The 24,501-nt window shown below is 45.0% G+C and overlaps 1 protein-coding gene across 6 annotated transcripts in view; it reads left to right on the top strand.

Moving 5' to 3' along the window:
• DIP2A (DIP2 acetate--CoA ligase A) overlaps window positions 1-24,501 on the top strand; it is a 110,415-nt gene that overhangs the window by 7,109 nt on the left and 78,805 nt on the right. The gene's annotated exons all lie outside the window — the stretch shown is intronic.

The following is a 24,501-nucleotide window of genomic DNA, read 5'->3' as shown; positions in this document are numbered from 1 at the left end:
TCCTGGTTCGTAGGTTAAATATTTGGTTGCCTGCTTTTCTATTGTGGCATCTCTTGGAAGATCCCACAGAAGCAAACAGGACAAATTCTTTGTGCTGCCACTGGATACAAGTTTCTGTCCCTCAGACTGAAAGTGTTTCAAGGAAGTAGGAATCTTTCTTTTTTTTTTTGGTTTACATCTGTTACTCTGAAGGCACTTTCCAGTCCTCACATTCGTCACATTCAGGTATTTGTTTTACATTTTTATTGATTTTTTTATCCTCAACCAAGGACATGTTTACTGCCTCTTTTTTATTTTATTTTTTTATATTTTATATTTAGAGGGGAAGGGAAGNTTAAATATTTGGTTGCCTGCTTTTCTATTGTGGCATCTCTTGGAAGATCCCACAGAAGCAAACAGGACAAATTCTTTGTGCTGCCACTGGATACAAGTTTCTGTCCCTCAGACTGAAAGTGTTTCAAGGAAGTAGGAATCTTTCTTTTTTTTTTTTTTTTGGTTTACATCTGTTGCTCTGAAGGCACTTTCCAGTCCTCACATTCCTCACATTCAGGTATTTGTTTTACATTTTTATTGATTTTTTTATCCTCAACCAAGGACATGTTTACTGCCTCTTTTTTATTTTATTTTTCTATATTTTATATTTAGAGGGGAAGGGAAGGAGAGAGGAAGGAAACATCAATGTATGGTTGCTTCTCGTGCATCCCCTGCAGGGAACTGGCCCCTGCCGGAAACTGGCCTGCAACCCCAGCATGTGCCCTGACTGGGAATCGAACCGTGATCGTCTGGTTTGCAGGCCCGCGCTCAATCCACTGAGCTACACCAGCCAGATGGAAGTAGGAATCTTTCTTTGAATGTTAAGGGTAGCCCTCTCACTGTACCTTGGAGAAACTTGGAGTGACTGTGCTTACATTAAAAAGTTTGAGAAGCCAGGAAAATAGAAGCAGTGGAATGGGTTAATTTCATCTCCCCAATTGTGTACTTCCCAACGGCACACTCAGTTTTCTTGACATCAGAGAGCATCATATTTTTTAGCAGCCCCGTCCTCTATGTGACAGTTATTTTATTCATAATCATTACATGACATGGACAATAAAAATAATGGAAAAAAATTTCCTTTAGATTTTTTTCTTTTCTTAGTGAGTTATCCTAGTGAAATTGTCTCTTCACAAAATTTTGATTTATAAATTTTTTAAAAGAATTAATACTATGATTTCAATTTTATTATACTAAAATTTGCATACTGTTCATTGCTACTAACTCTGTACATGTTGAATTCCTGCTTTTGTTTTTTTAAATATATTTTATTGATTATGCCATTACGGTTGTCCAATTCCCCCCTTCATTCCCCTCCACCCCGCACACCCTCTCTTACCTACATTCTCCCCCTTTAGTTCATGTCCCTGTGTCACAAGTTCTTTAGCTCCTACATTTCCCACACTATTCTTGCCCTCCCCCTGTCTATTTTCTACCTACTGTCTATGCTACTTATTCTCTGTACCTTCTCCCCCCTTCTCCTCCCACTCTCCTGTTGCTAACCCTCCATGTGATCTCCATTTCTGTGGTTCTGCTCCTGATCTAGCTGTCCTCTTAGTTTGCTTTTGTTTTAGGTATTGTTGTTTTTTTAAAAATATATTTTATTGATTATACCATTACAGTTGTTCTATTCCCCCCTTCATTCCCCTCCACCCTGCACACCCCCTCCCCCTCCATTCTCCCCCTTTAGTTTATGACCACGTGTCTCAAGTTCTTTAGATTCTATATTTCCCCTACTATGCTTGCCCTCCCCCCTATCTATTTTCTACCTACTGTCTATGCTATTTTCTGTACCTTCTCCCCCCTTCTCCTCCTCCCACTCCCCTGTTGCTAACCCTCCATGTATTCTTCATTTCTATGGTTCTGCTCCTGATCTAGCTGTCCTGTTGGTTTGCTTTTGTTTTAGGTGTGGTTGTTAATAACTGTGGGTTTGCTGTCCTTTTACTGTTCATATTTTTCATCTTCTTTTTCTTAGACAAGTCCTTTTAACATTTCATATGATAAGGGCTTGGTGATGATGAACTCCTTTAACTTGACCTTATCTGAGAAGCACTTTATCTGCCCTTCCATTCTAAATGAAAGCTTTGCTGGATAGAGCAATCTTGGATGTGGGTCCTTGCCTTTCATGACTTGGAATACTTCTTTCTAGCCTCTTCTTTTTTTTTTTAATTCTTGTTCAAGTACAGTTTTCCGTCCCCAACTCCCATCCCAGCCCCCCTCCCCCCAAAATATCAACGTATGGTTGCCTCTGGTGTGTTCCCTGCCAGGAACTGACCTGCAACCCAGGCATGTGCCCTGACTGGGATTCGAACCGTGATCGTCTGGTTCGCAGGCCTGTGCTCAATCCACTGAGCTATACCAGCCAGGGCTTCCAGCGCCCCGCCCCCCCTCCACACTTCTTGCCTGGAAGGTCTCTTTTGAGAAATCAGCTGACAGTCTGATGGGAACTCCTTTGTAGGTGACTGTCCCCTTATCTCTTGCTGCTTCTAGGATTCGCTCCTTCATTTTAATGTTGGCTAATGTAATTATGATGCGCCTTGGTGTGTTCCTCTTTGGGTCCAACTTCTGTGGGACTCTCTGAGCTTCCTGGATTTCCTGGAAGTCTATTTCCTTTGCCAGATTGGTAGGAAGTTCTCCTTTATTATTCGTTCAAATAAGTTTTCCACTCGTTGCTCTTCTTCCCCTTCTGGTACCCCTATAATTTGGATGTTGGAACGTTTAAAGATGTCCTGGAGGTTTCTAAGCTTCCCCTCATTTTTTTGAATTCTTGTTTCTTCATTCTTTTCTGTTTGGTTGTTTCTTTCTTCCTTCTGGTCCACTCCATTGATTTTAGTCCCAGTTTTCTTCCCATCACTATTGGTTCCCTGTGCATTTTTCTTCATTTCACTTAGTGTGGCCTTCATTTTGTCATCTAATTTGTGACCGAATTTAACCAGTTCTATGAGCATCCTGATTACCAGTGTTTTGAACTGTGCATCTGATAGGTTGGCTATCTGTTGTTCACTTAATTGTATTATTTCTGGAGCTTTGATCTGTTCTTCCATTTGGGCCATTTTTTTTGTCTTGTTGTGCCTGTTATGTAGTGAGAGGCAGAGCCCTAGGTGTTCACCAGGGCAGGGCAACCCATGTCACTGGGTTGTGACGCTGTATGTGGGGGGATGGTTCTGAGAGGGAACAATGGAGCTTGCTCTGCTCTCTGCTGGATTTCAGTCCCTTTTGCCACTTCACCCAAGCAAACCGGGCCTTTCTGGTGCTAATTTCTGTGTGGGTGGTTTTGTGTACATTCTAGGACCCTGTGGGTCTCTCCAACAAACTCTCTTGTGAGGCCAGGAGTCTCTCGTAGAACCTCAACCCCCACAGCTGTTTTCAATGGGTGCTTTGAGGCTTTATTTTCCTGCTGGGACCCTGGGTTGTGCGGTCTGTCTCACTCCCCAGTTTTACCTGGTTTATCTGTGCATGAATGTTTGTCCGCGGTCAGCTAGCCACCTTGCATACTTGCTGGGTCTGCTCGTTGCTTCCCTGTGCCCAGGGTCTGCAAGCTACTGCCTGTGCACCCAGGATCCGCCCGATGCTGTCTTGCATGCCCAGGGTCCACAAGCCACCGCTTTTTTTGTTGTGACCCTTTTTTTGTTGTGACCCCTCTCCATCCTGCTGCCCGACTCCGCCCTTCCCACCAGTGTGGATGAATGTGTCTCTTTTAACTCCTTGGTTGTTGGACTTCCATACAGCTCAGTTTTCTTTCAGTTCTGGTGTTTTGGTTTTTTTAAAAATATATTTTATTTATTTATCTTTTTAGAGGGGAAGGGAAGGAGAGAGGAAAGAAACATCAATGTATGGTTGCTTCTCGTGCATCCCCTGCAGGGAACTGGCCCCTGTCTGAAACTGGCCTGCAACCCAAGCATGTGCCCTGACTGGGAATCGAACCACGATTGTCTGGTTCGCAGGCCCGCACTCAATCCACTGAGCTACACAGTTCTGGTTTTTTGTTTCTAAATTTTTGTTGTCCTTATTTTGGTTGTGCGAGGAGGCAGAGTGTGTCTACCTACACCTCCATCTTGGCTGGAAGTCACCTGCTTTTGTTTTAAAACTTAAGTTTAAACTTCACTTTATCTTTGAAGGTCCACCTTTTATTAAGAACACCCCACTGCCCAGAGCTGGGTGCCTTCTGTGTCGTGTCCCTTTAGCACTCATTGTATCACTTTTGTAGGATCTATCACAATATTGTATGTTTGCTTGTCTGCTTTGCCACTTCACAGGAAGCTTTTTATTTTTTATTTTTTAAAGATTTTATTTTTTTTGTATTGAGAGAGAGAGGAAGGGAGGGAGAAAGAGAGGAGAGAAACATTGAGGGTAAAAACATCCATCAGTTGCTTTTCCTACACACCCCGACCCTATGGGGCCCTGACCTGGGATGGAACCCACAGTCCAGGCACGTGCCCTGACCAGCAGTCCAACTGGTGACCTTTCGCTTTGTGGAATGACGCCCAGCCAACAGCACCACACCAGTCAAGGCCACAGGAAGCATTTTAAGAGGAAATTTTGATCTGTTCCTTTTTATAACCTCAATATATAGCACATTTGAGGCATTTTAATGAATGTTTATTGAATTAATAAAAGTAAATATTACATACGGTGTTTATTCTCAGTTTTAAATCAGGAATTCTCTGTAATTGGTTGGTCCTCAGCCTTTTGACAACACTTTTTCAAACTCAGTGGAGCCACCCCCAGGGCAGGCCTGTGCCTCGGAGCCCCTGACCCGGGACGTGGTGGCTGTTGCTTCATGTTACCAGGAAGAAACAGGCTGAGATGCGTGTGCGTGGAGTCTCAGCGGGGCGGGAGAGGGCCCATTGGGTGAGCCCAGAGATTCGTCTGGCAGGTGGTTCTTATCCCGCGTGGCCGTGATCTACCCGTGGCCGTGATCTGCCCGTGGCCTTCCCTGCTGGGCTCTGGGTCCGCACCGCCTTCACACTGAGGCCATGCTTCCTATTGCACAGATGCAAAAGCAGGCTTGTTCTTGGAGGCGATGACTCTTGAGGGGACTTTGGCTCAGGGGCTCCACATTGGCTTGAGAGTTCCTCGGAGGTGCCAGAATCTGGGACTTTCTGTCCTGCCTGCCATCCTCTCCCCTCCTGTCCACGAGAATCCGCCTGTACCGTCTCATGCAGCTCTCCAGCCTCCTCTGCCTCCCTCCACACTGTCCCCATATGACTCTCCTGCATGCATAACTTTGTCGTAGCATCTGCTTCTCAGAGGCCCTGAATGTGGGGTCAGTGGGTTAGCTGCATGTTGAAAGGGTTGTTTTATCTGTGCTGTTGGTTTAAGTGCCTTCTCCCTTATCAATGACCTGTTCACTGAGGTGGTACCTGACATAGAGTTCTTGGTCATGTGTACTGAACTGATTATTTGCTTTCCTCAGGACACTGGTAGTGGCTGGCTCTGGTTTGGCTGTCCACTGTGATGCTGTATGAGAGCAGGGGCCTAGGCAGTGTGTGTCTTGTCCATGTCCACTGACCTGTTGCTCTGTCCATTTGCTTTCTTTTAACAACTGCTCGAGGGAGGGAGGTTGGGACTGTGGGGAGGTGACTTGAGGCTGGTGGTCAGAAAATACCTATGGGCAGGTGAACTCCTGAGTGACAGGAGGAGCCTTTTGTGTGCTTTGGGAATGAACGGCCCGAGCAGATGGGCCAGCTGGGCCAGGGCCACAGGAGGAGCGGGCTTGGCGAGTCTTGTGATGAGAGAGGGTGGGTGAGTTGTAGGAGACAGGCCAGAAAGGCCCCCCAAGCTGGGCTAGGCATGGAAGATCTTTGGTTTCTATTTTAAGTGTGAAGAGGATCCGTTGGAGCTTTTATTGATTTGACCATTTATGTCCTTAAAGACTCACTAGTTGCTGCCAAGAATGGATGGGAGGAAGACAGGAGTGAACCCAGCAAGACCAGTCAGCAGGCAGATGCTGCTGGGTGAGAGGTGGTGGCTGGGTCTAGGGCAGTGGCTGGGGGTGGGGCTGAGAGCCATGGCTTTGAGATGGTCCGAAGGGGCCCGGGGAGTCGCCCATAGCCTCGATGCTCTGAGAGGAAGGCGTGGAGAGATAAGAACTGAATCCTAGGTTTCCTTTGAGATGTTCGTGTGCGGGGGTGAGATGGAGAAGAGAAGGGAATGGCAGGGTGTGAGGGAAAGTGCAGTATGTTTTTTTTTTTTTAATATTTTATTTATTTATCTTTAGAGGAGAGAGGAAGGAAACATCAATGTATGGTTGCTTCTCGTGCATCCCCTGCAGGGAACTGGCCCCTGCCGGAAACTGGCCTGCAACCCAAGCATGTGCCCTGACTGGGAATCAAACCGTGATCGTGTGGTTCACAGGCCTGTGCTCAATCCACTGAGCTACACCAGCCAGGGCTCTGCAGTATGTTTATTCAAGGAAGAATTTGTCTGACACATTGTGAGATGTACAAGGTCACCGTGTGCAGGTGTTGAGTCAGTGATGTGAGATGCAGGTCTGGAATTTGGGGGAGACAGATGGACAGTTCATTCATTGTGGCTTTCAAATCTGTGTCAAGGAATTATAGTTGTACACAGAAATTTCTGCTGCCACAGACATGCATTCTAGTGGGGGAATTAGATGATATACTATGAACTAAAATATGTGAACTATTAGGCTGTGATAAGTACTATTAAGAAAAATACAGAGGGAAGAGGAACAGGAAGCATGCACGTGTACATTTGGGTGGGGATGCTGCCATGTTCACTGGGGTGACCAAGGAAGGCCTCCCTGAGAAGGGACATTTGCGTCTAAGATGAGAAACTGGATTTCTGGGAGGTTTACCTGGGTGGAGCGCCCTGCAGGTGGAGAGGCTGCAAGGCAGTTGAAGACTCCTATGTGAGGAGCCTCAGAGAGGTCTGTGTGTGTGGAACAGAGGGGACAAAGCAGGGCGGAGCGTGGACCAGATCCCACAGGGTCCTATATGCCTTCCCAGAATCAGTGTTTGTTCCTGGGGAGAGGGGAGCCATGGGGGAGGGCAGTGGTCTGACAGGCGTTGGTGTGTGTACAGGGTCTCTGTCCCCATAATGAGATCAGTGAGTAGGGCTAGGCTGGAGCTAGGCATCGAAGTGATGAGCAAGGATGGCGGTACCAGCTGTTTGTCTCAGTCATTTAGCTGTTTCGGGCTGACTTTGAGGAATGCATCTTCTGCATTCAGTAAAGGCTTATTAGATGCTTCATGCATGTAACAGGTACCACGAACAGCATGAATTTGCTATTCTAATGTTATGTCACCTTCCCTGTTAGTTTAACAGGCTTTTATGGCCTAACCTGATTCCTGTCTGCTAATTTCGAAGCTCTTTCTATTGAGAATGACTTGTGTACTAAACACTGACCCCCACCCCTCAACTTCCCCAGCTCACTGGATCTCCCTCATGTGACTCATTTTTCTTTAGGAACACTTAGTGTAAGGAGGTACTTTCAGGCAGTCTTATCTCATGTTTGTCTCCCCTACCCAGTAGCCATGAGGACCTTGAGGAGAGTGATATTGTCATCCTGCTTGGCACTGACCAGGTCTGAAGCGGCCCCTTCCTGGGCTGGGCAGCTGGCTCCTGTAAACTGCCTTGAGTTCTCACACTAGGCCCTGGTTGGCAGCAAGTAAGGAATGTGCTGTCTCAAGTGCTCCCTTCTTGAGGGGGAGCCACCTGGCCCTTACCCCTGGCAGGTGTTCTGCCCAGGTGTAGGTCAGAGCCTTGCACTCTGAGGCAGCTGCTAGTGGCCCTTCAGTTCCCTTCTGTCCTTTGACCTTCCATCTTACAAAGTGGGGTAAGTAGACATCCAGGACGTAGACAGTTGAGAGAGACGCAGGGGCGGGACACTGGTCTGCTGGAGTGAAGAGCTGCCGTTCGATGAAGTGTCCTCGTGGAGTGGAGCCACACGCACGCCCGGTGCCTGGGTGTTAGCTGGTGTGTTGTTGCTGTGGCCCTTCTCCCATCATCGGGGTCTAGGATGGATGTTCCATCTTTTTATTTTTTATTTACATTTTTTTAAAATTGAAAAGCACTAAAGCGATGTAATTTTTGAAAACACATAAACACATTTTTATTTCATCTTTTACTATGTTATTTTCCCTGATGTGATATACAGCATTGAATATAAAAATGAGTTCATGTGAAGTACCTGATCACTACACTATGATATAACTAAAGAAAGGGTGGAAATGAAATAAGGTTAACAGGAAACTTACTTTGTTCTGTTCTGCCAGTAAATCTTTTAAAACTAATTCTTGATGTAACATTTTGCTTGCAGTAGGCTTGTTCTGAGTAAGACTAACGTAACCCTTGTGGATCAGTCTTTGTATACTTACATTGTCTAATATTTGTGTATTGTACTTATGAGGTCTGTCTGGAAAAACTCTAGCCATTTTTAATATAATGAGAATGGTTTGCCTGACATCAATGGAACCTGGCATCAAGGAGAGTGAATTGGAATGTGGATGTGTGAACAAGGATGACTTCACTGTACTAGTCAGTGGGGGCAGTAGGTGCCATTGAGTGAATATGTGTATTGTGTGGCTGTCGCATTCAAAATGACTGAGTGAGTATAGTAGTGAATTTGCATCAGCTTTTGCATTAAACTTGAATATTCCTCTGTGAAAACTGTTTGGATGGCTCAGAAGGCTGCAGCTGTGGGAAATTTGATTGGCAGCTTCATCATGACAACACGTCTGCTCATGCATGATGTCTTGTGCAGAGTTTTTTGGCAAAACATCAAATCACCAGGTGACTCAGCCCCACTACAGCCCAGATTTGGCACCTTGTGAATTCTGGCTTTTCCCCAAACTAAAATCACCTTTGAAAGGGAGGAGATTTCAGACTGTTGATGAGATTCAGGGAAATACGACAGGGCAGCTGATGGTGATTGGGAGGACTGTGCAAGGTCCCAAGATGCCTGCTCTGAAGGGGACTGAGGCATCATTGTCCTATGTACAGTGTTTCTTGTATCTTGTATCATCTTCAGTAAATGTCTCTATTTTTCATATTATATGACTGGATACCTTCTGGACAGACCTTGTATATTTAAAAGACTGGGAAATTGTACACTACTTGGCAAAGAAAAGCCCCTATAGCGTAGTATATGAAAGATACAATATGTAAAAATAGTCACTGCTATCATTCCTTTATTGACGAAGAATTGCTGGGAGTGATGCACCCAAGGGCCCCTTTCCCTTTCTCACGTAGGAAGTGAATGGCCTCTGTTCTTAAGATCTCCTAGAGTCTTTTTTAAAAAATTTTATTTTAATTGTTGTTCAAGTACAGTTTTCTGTCTTTTACTCCCATCCCAACCCACCCCTCCAGTCCTCTCCACCTCCCTCCCATTTCCACCATCCCTAGTTTTTGTCCATGTGTCCTTTGTATTTGTTCCTGTAAACCCTACCCATTTCCCCCTGAAATTCCCTCCCCTCTCTTCTCTGATCATTGTCAGCCTGTTCTCTATTTCAGTGTCTTTGGTTATATTTTGCTTGCTTGTTTGTTTTGTTGCTTAGGTTCCTGTTAAAGGTGAGATCATATGGCATTTGTCTTTCACCACCTGGCTTATTTCACTCAGTATAATGCTTTCCAGTTCCATCCATGCTGTTGCAAAGGGTAGGAGCTCCTTCTTTCTTTCTGCAGCATAAAATTCCACTGTGTAAATGTACCATAGTTTTTTGATCCATTCATTTACTGATATGCACCTAGGTTGCTTCCTGCACTTGGCCATTGTAAATTGTGCTGCTATGAACATTGGGGTGCATGGGTTCTTTTGGATTGGTGTTTCAGGGTTCTTAGGATATAGTCCTAGCAGTGGAATTGCTGGGTCAAAAGGCAGGTCCCTTTTTAGTTTTCTAAGGACATTCCATACTCTTTTTCATAGTGGTTGTACCAGTCTGCAATCCCACCAACAGTGAACTAGGGTCCCCTTTTCCCCACAGCCTCTCCAACACTTGTGGTTTGTTGCTTTGTTTATGATCTCCTAGATTCTTGAGGCAGCACCTAAGATAATCCCCGAGGAACAGTCATCATGCAGGGGTCTCATTTCAGACTTGGGCTTTGTGATATTCAGCTCTAAGGAAAAGATAGATACCCTGTTTCTTCAGTGTGCACTGACTTCATTATTTGAGAGCACCATTTTGAAGTAACAGAGAAAGAACTTTTATTTCAGTTCCGGTTTAAGAACTTTTTCTATAGGATCTTTGGTAAAGAGCCTTTAAATTGAGTATCCGAAACTTAAAAGGGGTCACTGTTGCTTGTTGAAAGCATGTACGTAACTGCGAAGGACATGTCATAGCAAGTTCGTACATGACTTTGTTTCCTGCTCTTCTTCCTGAAGACGAGGCAGGCTAAGGATCGGCCTTTTCAGGAGACAACTAGGAGACGCTAAAATCAGGAATGTTTTGAGGTAAAGATTATAGAAATGAGAGATTCTAGTCTTGTTACTAGATAATTTTGGTGTTATGGACTGAATTGTGTCCTCCCCGAATTTGTATGTTGAAACTCTCACCCCCCTGCCCCCCTCCGTGTGACCGAATATATTTAGAGATGGGTCATTGAAGGGGCTGATTAAGGTTAAATAAGGCCCTGAGGGTGGGTCCTGATCCAGCAGGACTGGTAGGAAGAGGAAGAAGCCCCCGGAGTGCAAGCAGAGGGACCGTGCAGACCAGAGAGGCCCTGTGCGGGCCAGTGAGAGGGTCAGGAGGAGCCAGCCCTGCAGACACCTGCTCCCAGACTCCTCGCCTCCGGAGCTGTGAGGAAACACACTTCTGCTGTCTCAGCTGCCCACAGTGTTCTGTTACTACAGACTGAGCAGACCGAGACCCTTGAAGTGCCGTTCTGTCATTCAGCAGCATTCAACAGACAAGAAACCTAGTGTGGTGGCTGAAAAACGTGTCAACACTGGCAGTCTCCTGTGCTGCGTATAGCACCCCGTCAGCTCAAGGACGGGCATGATGGTCAGTTCTGGGCCAGCAGGGCCGTAGAAGAAATTAGGTTTCTCCCAGCTTTGTTTGGAAAGGGTGTGCCTGAGGGTGAAGTAGGAGTGTAAGGGAGAGCGTGCTGGACTAAGGAAGATGTGCCCGTGTTGAGAGGGTTGCGAGGTTCCGGCGTCCCCCAGGCAGACAGGTGGAGAGAACAGGTTTGGAAAGGCCGGGGCCAGCGTATGGGAGGATTTACGTATCCTAGTAAGGGCTTTGGGCTGGAGTGTCTGGACTTGAGACCGGTGTTGGAGCAAACTCAGATGCCTCCTGGCAGTCACGTGGGTGTTGTGGATATCTGAAGTGACTGGGAGTAAGGCAGGTACCTTCTGGCTCTAGAGAGGTGTGGTCCACCTTTCTGTCCAGTAAACGCTCTGTGGTGATGGAAATGTTTTGTGCTGTCCAGTATGGGAGCCACTAGCCGCATGTGGTGGGACTGGGGAACTGAATAGTCAATTTAATTTACTTTTAATAATTGAAATTTAGTGGCTACTATGTTGGACAATATAGTGCAATGTATGCTCCGCTTAAAGGCATTCTATTAAGAACAATAATGCCATTAAAGTATATCTTATGCAATTTTCTTTTTTTCCCTTTTTAAATTCTCATCTGAATATATGTTTATTGATTAGAGAGAAAGAGAGATTAATTGGTTGCCTCCCTTACGTGCTCCGACCTGGGATCAAACTTACAATCTAGGTATGTGCCCTAACCGAGAATCGAACCTACAACCTCTTGGTGTACAGGACAACGCTCCAACCAGCTGAGCTACCACAGCCAGGGCTCTTACACAGTTTTCTACCCCTGCTCTTGACAATGGGGAGGAAAAGGGAAAGATTTAAAATATGGTTCATGTGTGCATTCAAGAACCCACAAAATCTTGAAAACAAGAGATGGCCAATTTTCTGCCTTTTTTAAAAGATTTTATTTATTTATCTTTAGAGGGGAAGGGAATGAGAGAGGGAGAGAAATATCAATGTATGGTTGCCTCTCGTGTGTCCCCTGCAGGGAACTGGTCTGCAACCCAGGCATGTGCCCTGACTGGGAATTGAACCACAGTCCTTTGGTTCACAGGCCCGCGCTCAGTCCACTGAGCTACACCAGCCAGGGCCCAATTTTCTGTTTTTAGTAAAGGGCTACGGGGTGGTTATTCTTGGGTGCTTTATTTTAAGCAGGTCTTTTTTAGTAAGTGATGGAGCCAGCAGTTACTTTTTTTCAGGTATTAAGTGGCAGCTGAAATATTCCTGTCTCTGTCTATTTTCCCTCTCTCTTATTTAGAATGAATTTTCTGGCAGCATGTAGAGACTGGATTGGAGGAGTGTGAAATTGGGGGCACAAAATGAGATTAAAGATCGCATTGTAGTGATTGAGGGCAGGAGATTGTAATGGTCTGTGTGGAGGCTGAGCCAGGGGGAGGGAGAGAGTGATCTGAAATGGTATCAGCAGGCTTTGGTGTGGAGAACTGGACATCGAAGGAGGGCTGCCAAGTTTCTGAGACGAGTGGGAGATGACCGGGCTGTTAGTGAGTATGTGGGACACAGAGGAGCTTGTCTGTTTTGTCCGTCAAGTGTGTGGTGTCTCTGGGAGATCTGAGTGCTGGGTCCAGGGGACATGTGGTTATATAAGACATAATTCCTAGAAAGGGCTAGTGTAGAAATCGGAAGTTATTGGTACACAAATTGTAACTGAAGTAAATACAATGCTTCCATATGGAGAACTAAATAATGCAGAGAGGGTCTCGGACAAACCCTGAGGAACTCAGTCCCATGAGGAATAGGCGGAGAACGGTGACCACAGGGAAGACTGAGGAGGGGGCCACAAGAGCAGCAAGAGAAACGAGTGTGGGCATCTGTGCAGCTGAGGCAGGAGAGGGTCTCGGGACAAAAGGCATTTAGGAAGTAGAGGATTTCTGGTTGGTGTTCATGACCAGTCATCAATGACGATGACTCTCCCTCCCCAAATCTCATTAAAATGAGGGAAGTTTTAACAATTGAAACGAGATTCATAGCAGACCTGAACAACCAGAAAGGTGGATCAGGACAGCGAGCACTGTCCAGGTAGAGAAGACAGAAATCAGCCATCAGTACAGATGGACAGTGTAGCCTTGGAACTGCGTTGGGGAGAATAGGTGTGGGAGTCGGTGGTGATGAGGACAGGAGGTCGTCGTTTTCACTGGTTTTCCAGAGTTGGCCCCGCCACTCCGGTGGAAGGGGTCACCAGGTGCATGTGGGAGGCAGTGCTGGGGGCAGGCCCCACCTGTGCCTCAGCCAGAGCAGCTTCGGACTTTGACTCCCCAGAAGAGTTTGCTTATGTGGAGGGTGTGCAACTGGAGAGTTGGAAAAACGCTGCAGTGGGTGATTCTGAGCTCTCCCTCCAGCTGCAAGAGCTTTCTAAGTTCTAATCATGAGTGTCTCATAGGAATCCTACCGTAGGTGGCTTTGTGTCTCTCCAAGTGATGTGTAAAAGCATTCTTTCATTAACTGTGCTATTTTTAAAAGGTTTATTCTCTGTTTACACATTTATGTACCACAAATTTGTTGGCCAAGAGCCATATTTTATGGAAGAATCTTATCCTTCTCTTGTATGTCCTAAGTGTGTGTTCAGGCTCTTGCTTAGTTAAGTGGAATGGTTTAGATAAGCTCATGAGGATTGTAGAAAATATGCAGGTATTTGCACTGAGCACGGACTCCCTCGATTCCTTGGGAAGTACAGCCTGGCCAGTTCCAGAATTTGTTTAGAAACTGTCGAACATGGATGCTTGCTCACTTAAAAGTTTTTTCTAATTGTGAAATGTTTCAGACACAGAAAACTTGTGAGGATCATTGTACACGCACCCATGTACCTACCATTCAACTTTTTGAAAAAATTAAGAATTTGGCCACATTAGCTTAAGATCTTTTTTCATAGAACCATTACCAAGAGAGTTGAACACACACTCACTCTGGGTCCATTCCCCTCTCCCCAACTTCTGTTTTGAACTTGGTGTTTTATCATTTTATTGCATATTCTTATATCCTTTACCTATAGTGACACTTTGCATGATCTATATGACTCCTTCTGAAACTTGCTTTTTATCCTAACATTTTTTTTTAATGTTAACACATGTAGCTCCGGCTTATTCTAACTGCTTTGCGTATTATCTCATATGATTATGCCATAATGTATTAATGTTTTCTCTGTGGAATGTCTACTTTTTTAAATAAATAAGTAAACTACTTAATAGAGCAATTTTAGATTAATAGCAAAATTGAGTGGAAAGTACAGAGAGTTCCCACAAATCCTTGTTCCCACACATGCTCAGCCTCCCCCACTGTGGGCAATCCCACAAAGCAGTACGTGTTACAGTCAGTGACCTCCCCACCAACACTTTGTTGTTCAGGGCGCATAGATTGCCTCATGGCGCTATGCCTTCTGTGGGTTTGACATGTCTGTAAAGCCACTTACCCACCATTTATTATATGGTCCAAATGAGTGAGGGATGAGCAACCTGCGGGGTTGGCACCAGCATCGCTCCACAGTCTGCGTGAAGAAGATTGTAGGCTGGGGCTGGGGAGCCATCAGGGCCGTAGCCGGGAGCTCAGGCACAAACCACATCGGAGGTGTGCTCAGGAAAAGGGGGAGTGGAGAGAGCCTTCCTGCCCAGACAGTGGCTGGTGGTAGGAGCACAGGAGTCGGAGGGGCTCAGCATTGGAGGAAGCAGATCCCTGGTGGGTCAAGGAAGGTTTGGGATGAATCTCACCAATAGCAAGCATATTCTGGCCACAGTTTCTCTCTTACTCTTTGGATTGATGTGACCTTGCTAGACCGTGGACATAATTAAAAACAGCCATTCCATTTACCTGTATAACCGCTTTGTTAGGGTAAATCTGGCATTGTTACCTAGAGGCGTTTGCCCTTCCTAAGGTAACTCAAGGAATCACATGTTCTTTTTCCTAATAGTGTAACAGCTGAAACTTTTTATGTCTATCTTTTATTGGTTGTCCACTGTAGTATACTTCCTGACAATCTCAAAGAAATCAGGCCCAAATTGAGGGAGGCTTTGAATGTTACCTTATTTGGAAAAAGGATCTTTGCAGATGTGATTAAGTTATGCATCTTAAGAAGAGTTACCTGGATTTTTTGGGTGGACCTTACACGCCATCAACAGTGTCTCTGTGAGAGAGAAGCAAAGGTACAGGAGAGGCAGTGCCTGTCCAGGCAGGGGTCGGAAGGAGGGGCCCCGGGTCGGGGAGTGTTGCCATTGTGGGCCACTGGAAGAGTAACAGAGAGGACCCCCAGGGCCCTCAGAGGGAGGGTGGCCCTGCCACCGTGGTTTTGGTTCGGTGAAACCGATTTTGGATTTCTGGCCTCCAGAACTGCGTGAGAATAAATTTCTGTTTTGAGACACCAAGTTTGTGATGAATTGTTCCAGCGGCCACAGGACACTAATCCGCCTTCCTCAAGGTCTGCAGCGTACGAGGAGGAGGAGGTGTTTTCCTTTTCATTATTTGTTCTTTGTTACCGCTTTGTGAATTGTATTGGAGGTCTGAAGTGTTTTTGTTTTTTCCTTTATGCTTAGTGATCTTCGTATCCTGTCAAAGAGCTCTTTTCTTACTTCATGGTTGTGAAGATGTTCTATATTACTTTTAAAAATCTTTTATTGGCCTGTCTTTCACATTTAGATGCATAATCCACCTTGAGTTGAATTTTGTGCCCCTTGTGACAAAAAGTCACTTCATTTCTGTTTCATTCCCTGAGATCGGAGACACAGGTGGGTGAATGCAGGGAGCTGTCAGAGAGACTCGTGAGTGGAGATCGCTGTGAGAACCAGTGCGGCTGCAGGGAAACCTGATTCCAGTGATGGAGGCATCGCTGGAGGTTCGGTGTGGACAACCCAGAGAGTTAGGAACTCCAGGAAGACCCAGTCCTGAGGGAGGCCCCCACCAGTGTTGTCCTATTTCCCTCTAGGAGCTTGACCAGGTTCCCACAGTAGATATGCAGAAAAATCCCCTCTGGTTTCTGGAGCGAAGGAACCATTTTGAAATACTTTAGAACAGGGATGTCAAACTCATTTTCACCAGGGGCCACATCAGCCTCGAGGTTGCCTTCAAAGGGCTGAATGTAACTTTAGGACCATATAAATGTAACTAACTACTCCTTAACTGGGGGCAAGGAGCTCACTGGGTAGAACCAAGATGCCAGGCTGGATGAAATAAATCGGAGGGCCAGATTCGGCCCAGATTCGGCCTCCAGGCCTTGTATTTGCCACCTGTGCTCCAAAGTGCTCTGCTTTTCTTATCAAGGCCTGCCCTGAGGGCAAGACTAGTTAACCAGAGGAGAACCTGCTAGGGTAGGATCAGCATCTGACTGCAGTGGGAGAAAGGAAATACCCAACTCCAGCCCCCTCCACATATCCCGTGTCACCAAAAGCTGGGGGTGGCTGAGAACCTTGTGAAGTCCCCGTCCAGTAATGGAGAATGCCTGTGATGAACTTGCTGGTAGAGTAGGTACAGCGGAGGACAGAATCTCTGAACTGCAGGATGTATCAGAAGAATTCTTGGAAATTGAAAAGCAAAGAGATCAAAGGCTGAAAAAGAAAACCAGAAGAGAATATTGTGGGACAAGCAGTCCTTGTGTAACGTACTGTAATGGGAATACGGAAGGATGAGAGAGAGGAAGAGAAGAAGTGTTTGAAACAATAATGACTGAGAATTTATCAATGTCAGACACCAACCCACAGACCTAGGAAGCTCAGAGCATACCAAGCAAGACAGATAGATAGCAAAAAAAGTACACCTGCAATTAATATAATGTTATATGTCAATTATATCCCAATAAAAAAGTTACCCAAGTTTCCGTCTTTGAAAACTAGGAAAGGAGGAGTAAATTAAATGCGAAGTAAGTAGATTAGAGCAAAAATTAATGACATTGAAAACCAAGAAGTAATAGAATCAATGAAACCAAAAACTGGTTCTTTGAAAAGATTAGTAAAATTGATAGCTTCTTGCCAGGCTGAGGGAAAAAAGGCCACAAATTACTAGTATCAAAAAATGAAAGGGGAAATCATACAGATCCTTTGGACGTTAAAAGGGTAGTGAAGGAATACTGTGAACGATTCTATGTCCACAATTTTTAAAAATACTTTATTTGCCCTGGCTGGTATAGCTCAGTGGATTGAGTGCGGACCTGCGAACCAAAGGATCGAGGTTTGATTCCCAGTCAGGGCACATGCCTGGGTTGCAGGCGGGTTCCCTGCAGGCCAACTCCCAGCAGGGGACGCATGAAAGGCAACCATACATTGATGTTTCTCTCCCTCTCTCCTTCCCCTCTAAAGATAAGTAAATAAATAAAATTTAAAATATATATATATATTTTATTTATTTACTTTTAGAGAGATGGGAAGGGAGGGAGAAAGAGGAGGAGAGAAGCATCAATCTGCTGTCTCTAGTACCCTGGCTGGGGACTCAACCGCAACCCAGGCATGTGCCCTGACTGCGAATCTAACTACGACCATTCGCTTTGCAGGATGGCGCCCAACCAACTGAGCCCCACCAGTCAGGGCTGTGGCCCCAAGTCCAGTAAACTAGATGAAATGGGCCAATTCCTCAAAAGACACTTTGCCAAAACTTTGCCAACACAGGAAGAAATAGGCAATCTGAATAGGCCTATCTGTCTAATAAATTGAATCAATAATTAATTACCCCTGGCTGGTGTAGCTCAGTGGATTGAGCACGGGCCTATGAACCAGATGATCGCGGTTCGATTCCCAGTCAGGGGACATGCCTAGGTTGCAGGACAATTCCCGGCAGGGGCCAGTTCCCAGCAGGGGATGCACGAGAAGCAACCATACATTGATGTCTCTCTTCCTCTCTCCTTCCCTTCCCCTCTAAAAATAAATAAATAAAATATTAAAAAAAAATTACCTCTGAAAACAGAAAACTCCAGGCCCACATAGGTTCACTGGTTAATTCTACCACGAGTTTAGGGAAGAAATTATTCCAATTCTCTACAGTGTCTTTCATAGAGTAAAGGCAGAAGGAACATCTCCTAACTCACTTTGAGGCCTGCATCCCCTGATACCAAAATCAGACAACGACATTGAAAGAAATCTGCAAACCACTATTTCTCATAAACGTAGATGCAAAAGTCCTCAACAGTGTGGTGGTTTCTCATGAAACTAAACGGGCAGTACAGTCTTATCCTACGATCCAGCAATCATGCTCCTTGGTATCTACCCAAAGGAGTTGAAAACGTATGTCCACACAAAAACCTGCACCCAGATGTGACCTTTGTTCGTAATTGCCAACACTTGGAAACAACGAAGAGATCCTTGGTTAGATACATTGTTCCATCCAGACAATGGAATGTTACTCAGCGCTAAAAAGAATTGTTATCAGCCAAGGCTGCTTTTGCTCAGTTGGTTGGAGTTTTGTCCTGTAACTGAAAGGTTGCAGGTTCAATTCCCAGTCAGGGCACATACCTACGTTACTGGTTCAATCCCTGTCCAGGCCCAGGTGTGTGTGGTACTGGCATGATCAGTTTGGGGGTGTAGGATTCCTTGGTCCAGGAGCGTGTGGAAGGCAGCCGCTGACTGCTTCTCTCTGGCATTGTTTTTTCTCTCTCCCTTCCTCTTTCCCTTCTTCTCTCTCTCTGTAAAAGCAATGAAAAAAAGGCCTTGGATGAGGATTTAAACAATTGAGTTATCAATTCAAGAAAAGAAATGGAATAACCTTAAATACATGTTACTAAGTGGTAGAAATCAACCTGAAAAGGCCACTTTTCCAGCTATATGACATGCTGGAAAACCATGGATACAGAAAAAAAAAGTGATTGCCAGGGGCTGGGGTGTGGGTGGTGGGAATGGTTAAATAAGCAGAGCACAGAGGGTTTTTAGGGCAGTGAAATACTCTGTGAGATATCCTAATGATTGATACGTGCCATATATTTGTCCAAACCCATAGAATGAACAGCGCCAGGAATGAGCTATATAGATTATATGGACTGTGGGTGATTTTGATTTATCATTTTAGTTCATCAATTATAACAAATGTGCCACTTCAGTGGGGCATGTTGAAATGGGCAAGACTGTGCATATTTAGGGGGAGGAGATACATGGGAACTCTCTGTACCTTGCCCTCAATTTTGTTGTGAACTTTAAACCTCCCTTGTAAAGTCTTGATTTAAAAAAGTAAAATAAAGCAAAAGAAAAAACCACCAACCTTCTGGAAAACCTGTAAGCCCATATGGTTTCACTGACAAATTTTATCAAACATTTAAAAAAGGAATAAAGCCAATTTTATTTAGTCTCGTCTATATATTTTTTAACTTTTAATTTAGAATAATTTTGGTCTTATAGTTACAAAAATAGTGCATGGAATTCATTCAGTTTCCTGCAATAACATCTTATCTAACCATAGTACATTATCAAACCATCTTCCTTTTCTTTTGTTTTTTAATTGTTGTCTCAGTTTTCCTCCCATCACTCCCCCCTACCCCAGCCATCACCACCTCCCACCCTTGATCCTACCCCCCTTTGGCTCTGTCCATGTTTCCTTTATACATGTTCCTTGACACCCCTTTCCCCCTCCCTCTCATTATCCCCTTCTACCTCCCCTCTGGTTACTGTCAGTTTGTCCTTAATTTCAACGTCTCTGATTATATTTTTCTGGCTTGTTTGTTTTGTTGAGTAGGTTCCACTTATAGGTGAGATCATATGCTATTTGTCTTTCACTGCCTGGCTCATTTCACTCAGCATAATGCTCTCTAGTTCCATCCATGTTGTTGGAAAGGGTAGCAGCTCCTTCTTTCTCTCTGCTGCAAAGTATTCCATTGTGTAAATGTACACAGTTTTTCATCCACTCATTCACTGATGGGCACTTAGGTTGCTTCCAGCACTTGGCTATTGTAAATTGTGCTTCTATGAACATTGGGGTGAATAGGTTCTGTTGAGCTGGTGTTTCGGGATTCTTAGGGTATAATCCCAGCAGTGGAATTGCTGGGTCAAAAGGCAGATCCACTTTTGGTTTTCGGAGGTTAACTCCATACTGTTTCCCACAGTGGCTGCACTAGTTTGCACTCCCACCAACAGTGCAACGAGGGTTCCCTTCTCTCCACACTTCTCTCTCGAACACTTGTTGATTGTTGATTTGGTCATGATGGCTGTTCAGACTGGTGTGAGGTGGTAGCTCATTGTGGTTTTAATTTGCTTCTCTCTGATGACTAGTGATGCTGAGCATCCTTTCATATGTCTCTGGGCATTCTGTATGTCCTCCATTTTTATTAATTACGAATAATTACATAATTATTGTGCTAAAAATTTTAAAGAGTTCAGAATTGTGTGAAGTAAAAACTGAAATCTATTTTACACCCGCTCAAAAGCAGATAAATCACTCTCTGGGGTAACCACTATTAGTGGTTTGTTGGGCATCCTTCCAGAATATTTTTTGCATGCACAGATATACATACCTACCTGCATGTAAATATAGTTTTATTTATTTTCACCAGGTAGATCATTTGGTATGTATATTGTTTTTCAACCTGTTACTACTCAATAGAATATGAATCCATGTGATACCCACAGTCCCACTCCTCAAATACCATGGTATTTTTTTTAGGGCCAACAGAATTCTGTATTAATCAGGTATGACAGCATCTTTACTCCTTCCTTCCCTTTTTCCTTCCTTTTGTGGGCAAAAGTTGTCTCCCCTGTTTGCTGTTACATATAGTATTCACTGCCTGTCCTTGTTTCTGTGAACTTGAGTTGTTCAGTGCTTTCAAGAGTAGGTTTTTAGAAACTATAATATGCTGCTAAGTTAGGGACTTGGTAATATTATGGTTGCCCCTTGGTATCTGTGGGGTACTGGTTCCAGGACCCTTGAGGATGCTAGAAATCCCCAGTTGCTCAAGTCCATTGTATAAAATGGTGCAGGATTTGCATATAACCTATGCACATCCTCCCATATACTTGCAATCATCTCTGGATTGCTTACAATACCTAATACAATATAGATGCCGTGTAAATATCTGTTACATTGTATTGTGTAAGGAATACTGACAAGGTGAAAAAGTGTACATGTCCAGTACTAAGGCACCTGTTGTAGACCTAACCATGCAGTGCACAGTAGCACCCACGTAACTTTTTCCCTGACTATTTTCTGTCAGCTGCTGGTTGAATCTGCGGTGTGGAACCCATGGATGTGGAGGGCTGGCTGTGTTTGGGATTTTTCATCTGTGATCCTTCCTGAGCAACTTTGATTTGTGGCGGGCGCCGCACACGGTGCCTGGAGCAGTGATTTTGAGCCCCTTTCCTCTCATGGCACATTGTAAACTAATTTCTGAAATCCTGGGGCACACCACAAAAATAAATGTTTGCCAATCTGGCAGAAACTAGGTATAATTTTGATTTATTCACACCAGACCACTGTCATGGTTTTGGCTCTTGTCAGTTTTTAAATTTGACAGTCTGAAGAAGAAGAGGTCCGGGCCCCTGACCTCCTTCTTGGGGCACACCAGTTGAAAATCACTGACCTAGAGGGCTGGTGAGAACAGCTGCTATCTTTCAACCACCAGAGGAGCTAGTTTTGGTTAACAAACTATGATGCATTTTTCCAAAGTCCCCCGTGTTCCTGAGTGCTCAGTCAAGGGGGGAGCTCCACTTTGTCTGAGATTCCCTATGGCTTTCAAGTCAGGGTTACCCCAGTTCCATGCAGTGTATCGGGGAGGTTGGCTCTCCTGAACTTGGAAAGGTTCAGAGGTCAGAAAACCGGATTTAAGTCCCTTTTCTCTTAGCTCATTACAGTCACGTGCTGCTTAGTGGTGGGGACCCATTCTGAGCAGCTTGTCGTTGGGTGCTTCTCATCCTTGTGCAGTCATTACAGAGGGCCCTTCCCCCCCACCCCCACCCCTCAGCACTGAGGCTGTGCGTGCGGCTTACTGCCCCGTCACTGCGCACCCCCTTACAGCCCATTGAACTCACACAAAGCATGCGGTTGGACACAAGAGAGCCCGATGCAGTTGTGAGGTGGTAGACACGTAGACACAAGATGTATGAGGCTGCTGTCGGTGTGACACGGCTGCTGTTTACAGCAGATTTGTTCTTTGTCAGTGGAAAGAGTACCCTCTTAATGATAAAATGTATAGTAAACACATAAACCAGTAACATCACTACTCTCAAGTATTATCTACTGTACATAATTGTATGTGCTGTACTTTTATAAGACTGGCAGTGTAGATTTATTTACACCAGCGTCATCACAAACATGGAAGCGTTGCCCTACGATGTTGTGATGTCACTTGGCGATAGGACTCTTTAAGCTCCGTGGTAGTCTTGCAGGACTGCCATCCTGTGTTCGGTCCGTCGCTCACTGAGACGTCGTTCTGCAGCCATGACTGTCGTCTCGTGTCTGGATTCTGTTTTGGAATTCTGCTTTGCTCTTTGTGTGGGTGGAAGCTCTGCATTCAGTGGTGTGTTGAGTGAGTGTCTGAGTTGGATACATGAAAATGTGTGACTGGTTATGTTCAGTTGGTTCAGTAAAAAAAAAAAAAAATGAGCCAGATTTTGGGATATCACGAACATCCACCAGGGAGTTACGGCACATTTCCTTTCTAAATGCTCTTTGGGTACATTCGTCATATAAACGTTCATTTGAAATGGGAACATAAACTATTTCTAGAAAGTGAGTACTTAATTTTTAAATATCCTGGAAAAGCAAATGCTCTGACTTTAAATAGTGATTTATCTGTTTTAGTTTGTGTAGCAATAATCAGCGTTCATGTAAAGTTACCTTAATTGCATACATACTTTTATATATTCCAGAGGAAGCAATATTTTGGTAGATTGCTTTCAAAACATACGTGTGCTTTAAACTTGTTCAGAAGTTGAAACCTAAGTGAAATTACACAGTTATATTCTAGATCCTATCAGGGTCTTTTAGTATCAAACGAGTGGGCAGGACAGGACGATGCACTCCAAGGGCCACTGTGGTCAGCAGTGGACGCTGTGCCCGCTGCACTGTGCATGGTTGATGTTAAAGTGGGGTGCTTGGAGAAGAATGCCCTAGGCAGTAGGGTGAGATTTATAATGTAATGCCATTTGGGTAAAAGTACTTGGACACAAGGCGGTGTATGTTCTGCAGAACATACTCGAATTAAAAGACACTAACTGCGATAGAATGGTTTCCTGTGGCAGGGACAGAATAGTGGGAGCAGAAGGATAAATGAAGGGAAGGATAGGCGAGATAACTAGAGGGGCTGTCTGGGGAGGGCTGACCAAAGGAAATGTTGTCCAAGCAGAGGATCTGTGCCAGAGCGGTGGGGCCCAGCTGGCCTGTCCCAGAGGAACTGCCTACGCGTGGGCGGGACCTGGTGCTTCCCTGACCTCAGACTCATCTCCTTGTAGGGCGGTGTATTCGTGTCTACCCGGAGGCTTTCAGCGAGGCTTAGTAGGTTGGCAGATGTTTAAAGGTGTTGGTCTTTTGATACAACAGACCCTGTAGTCAAGAGTTTATACCTGGCTGGGAGATTCGGGTGGTTGGAGTGTCGTCCCGTACACCAAAAGGTTGCGGGTCCAATGCTGTGTCAGGACACGTACTTAGGTTGCTGGTTTGGTCCCCAGAGGGGCTTTTATGGGAGGCAACTTGTCCTTGTTTCTCTCTCCCCCTCTGCCCTCTCTCTCTCTCTCCCTCTCTCTCTCTCAATCAGTAAACATATCCTCAGGCGAGGACTAAAAATGAAAGTTTACCTGAAGGAAATACCTGTGAAGCACTCAACAAGTGACAGCAGCCTGGCAGCGTTGCTTCCTTGTTCTTGGAGTGAAGGGAGGGGGCAAGGGGGCGAGGACGGGGTGAGGGGAGGGCTTGCAGAACATAAAAGCTTTCTTTTCGAGACAGTTCACTCCAAGAACAAGCTACTAGTGGCAATTGTAATATATATTTCTGGTCTAAATAAAGTCTCCCGAACATGACAGATCCGCTTCGAACACCCAGTTCTGTCTGGCAAACCATGTGGTGGTATTCTTAGATTGAAAAGTGTGCTTCCTCTCTTGTTCCTAGATGGTAATTCATTTTTGGGCTGTTCTTCTTTATAACATTATCGGAACAGCAGTGTTTTCCCCTGAGTCCTCACCAGGAACCGCCCTGTGGTTGGGAAGGCTTGTTTCCTGAGTCCTTCACACCACTGCCTCCACGGCTTGAACCTGTGCAGGTTCACTTTGGGGGGGGGGGGTGTTGGACAAAGGCAGGTAAAATGTCAGTCTGGGGCATGACCTCTGCATTTCTGACCATCTGTTGGGGAATGTTGACTTATTATTTACATACAGTAAAACTTACCCTTTCTTGTGGGCAGTTCTGTAAGTTGTTGACAAACAAGGTTGTGGAACTACCACCATAATCAAAACAGAACAGCTGCATTGTCCCCCCAAGTTTCCTAGTCCCTCTTTGTAGTCAGCCCTCCCCTCACGCCCATCCCCTGGCAACCACTGTCTGAGCTCTGTCTTTTTATAGTTTTA

This window comes from Sturnira hondurensis, unplaced genomic scaffold (assembly GCF_014824575.4).
Source record: "Sturnira hondurensis isolate 20B ecotype Veracruz unplaced genomic scaffold, ASM1482457v3 Scaffold0015596, whole genome shotgun sequence".
NCBI classification, from domain to species: Eukaryota; Metazoa; Chordata; class Mammalia; order Chiroptera; family Phyllostomidae; genus Sturnira; species Sturnira hondurensis.
The sequence above is the reverse complement of the archived record's forward strand: the minus strand, read 5'-3'. Positions and strand labels throughout refer to the sequence as shown.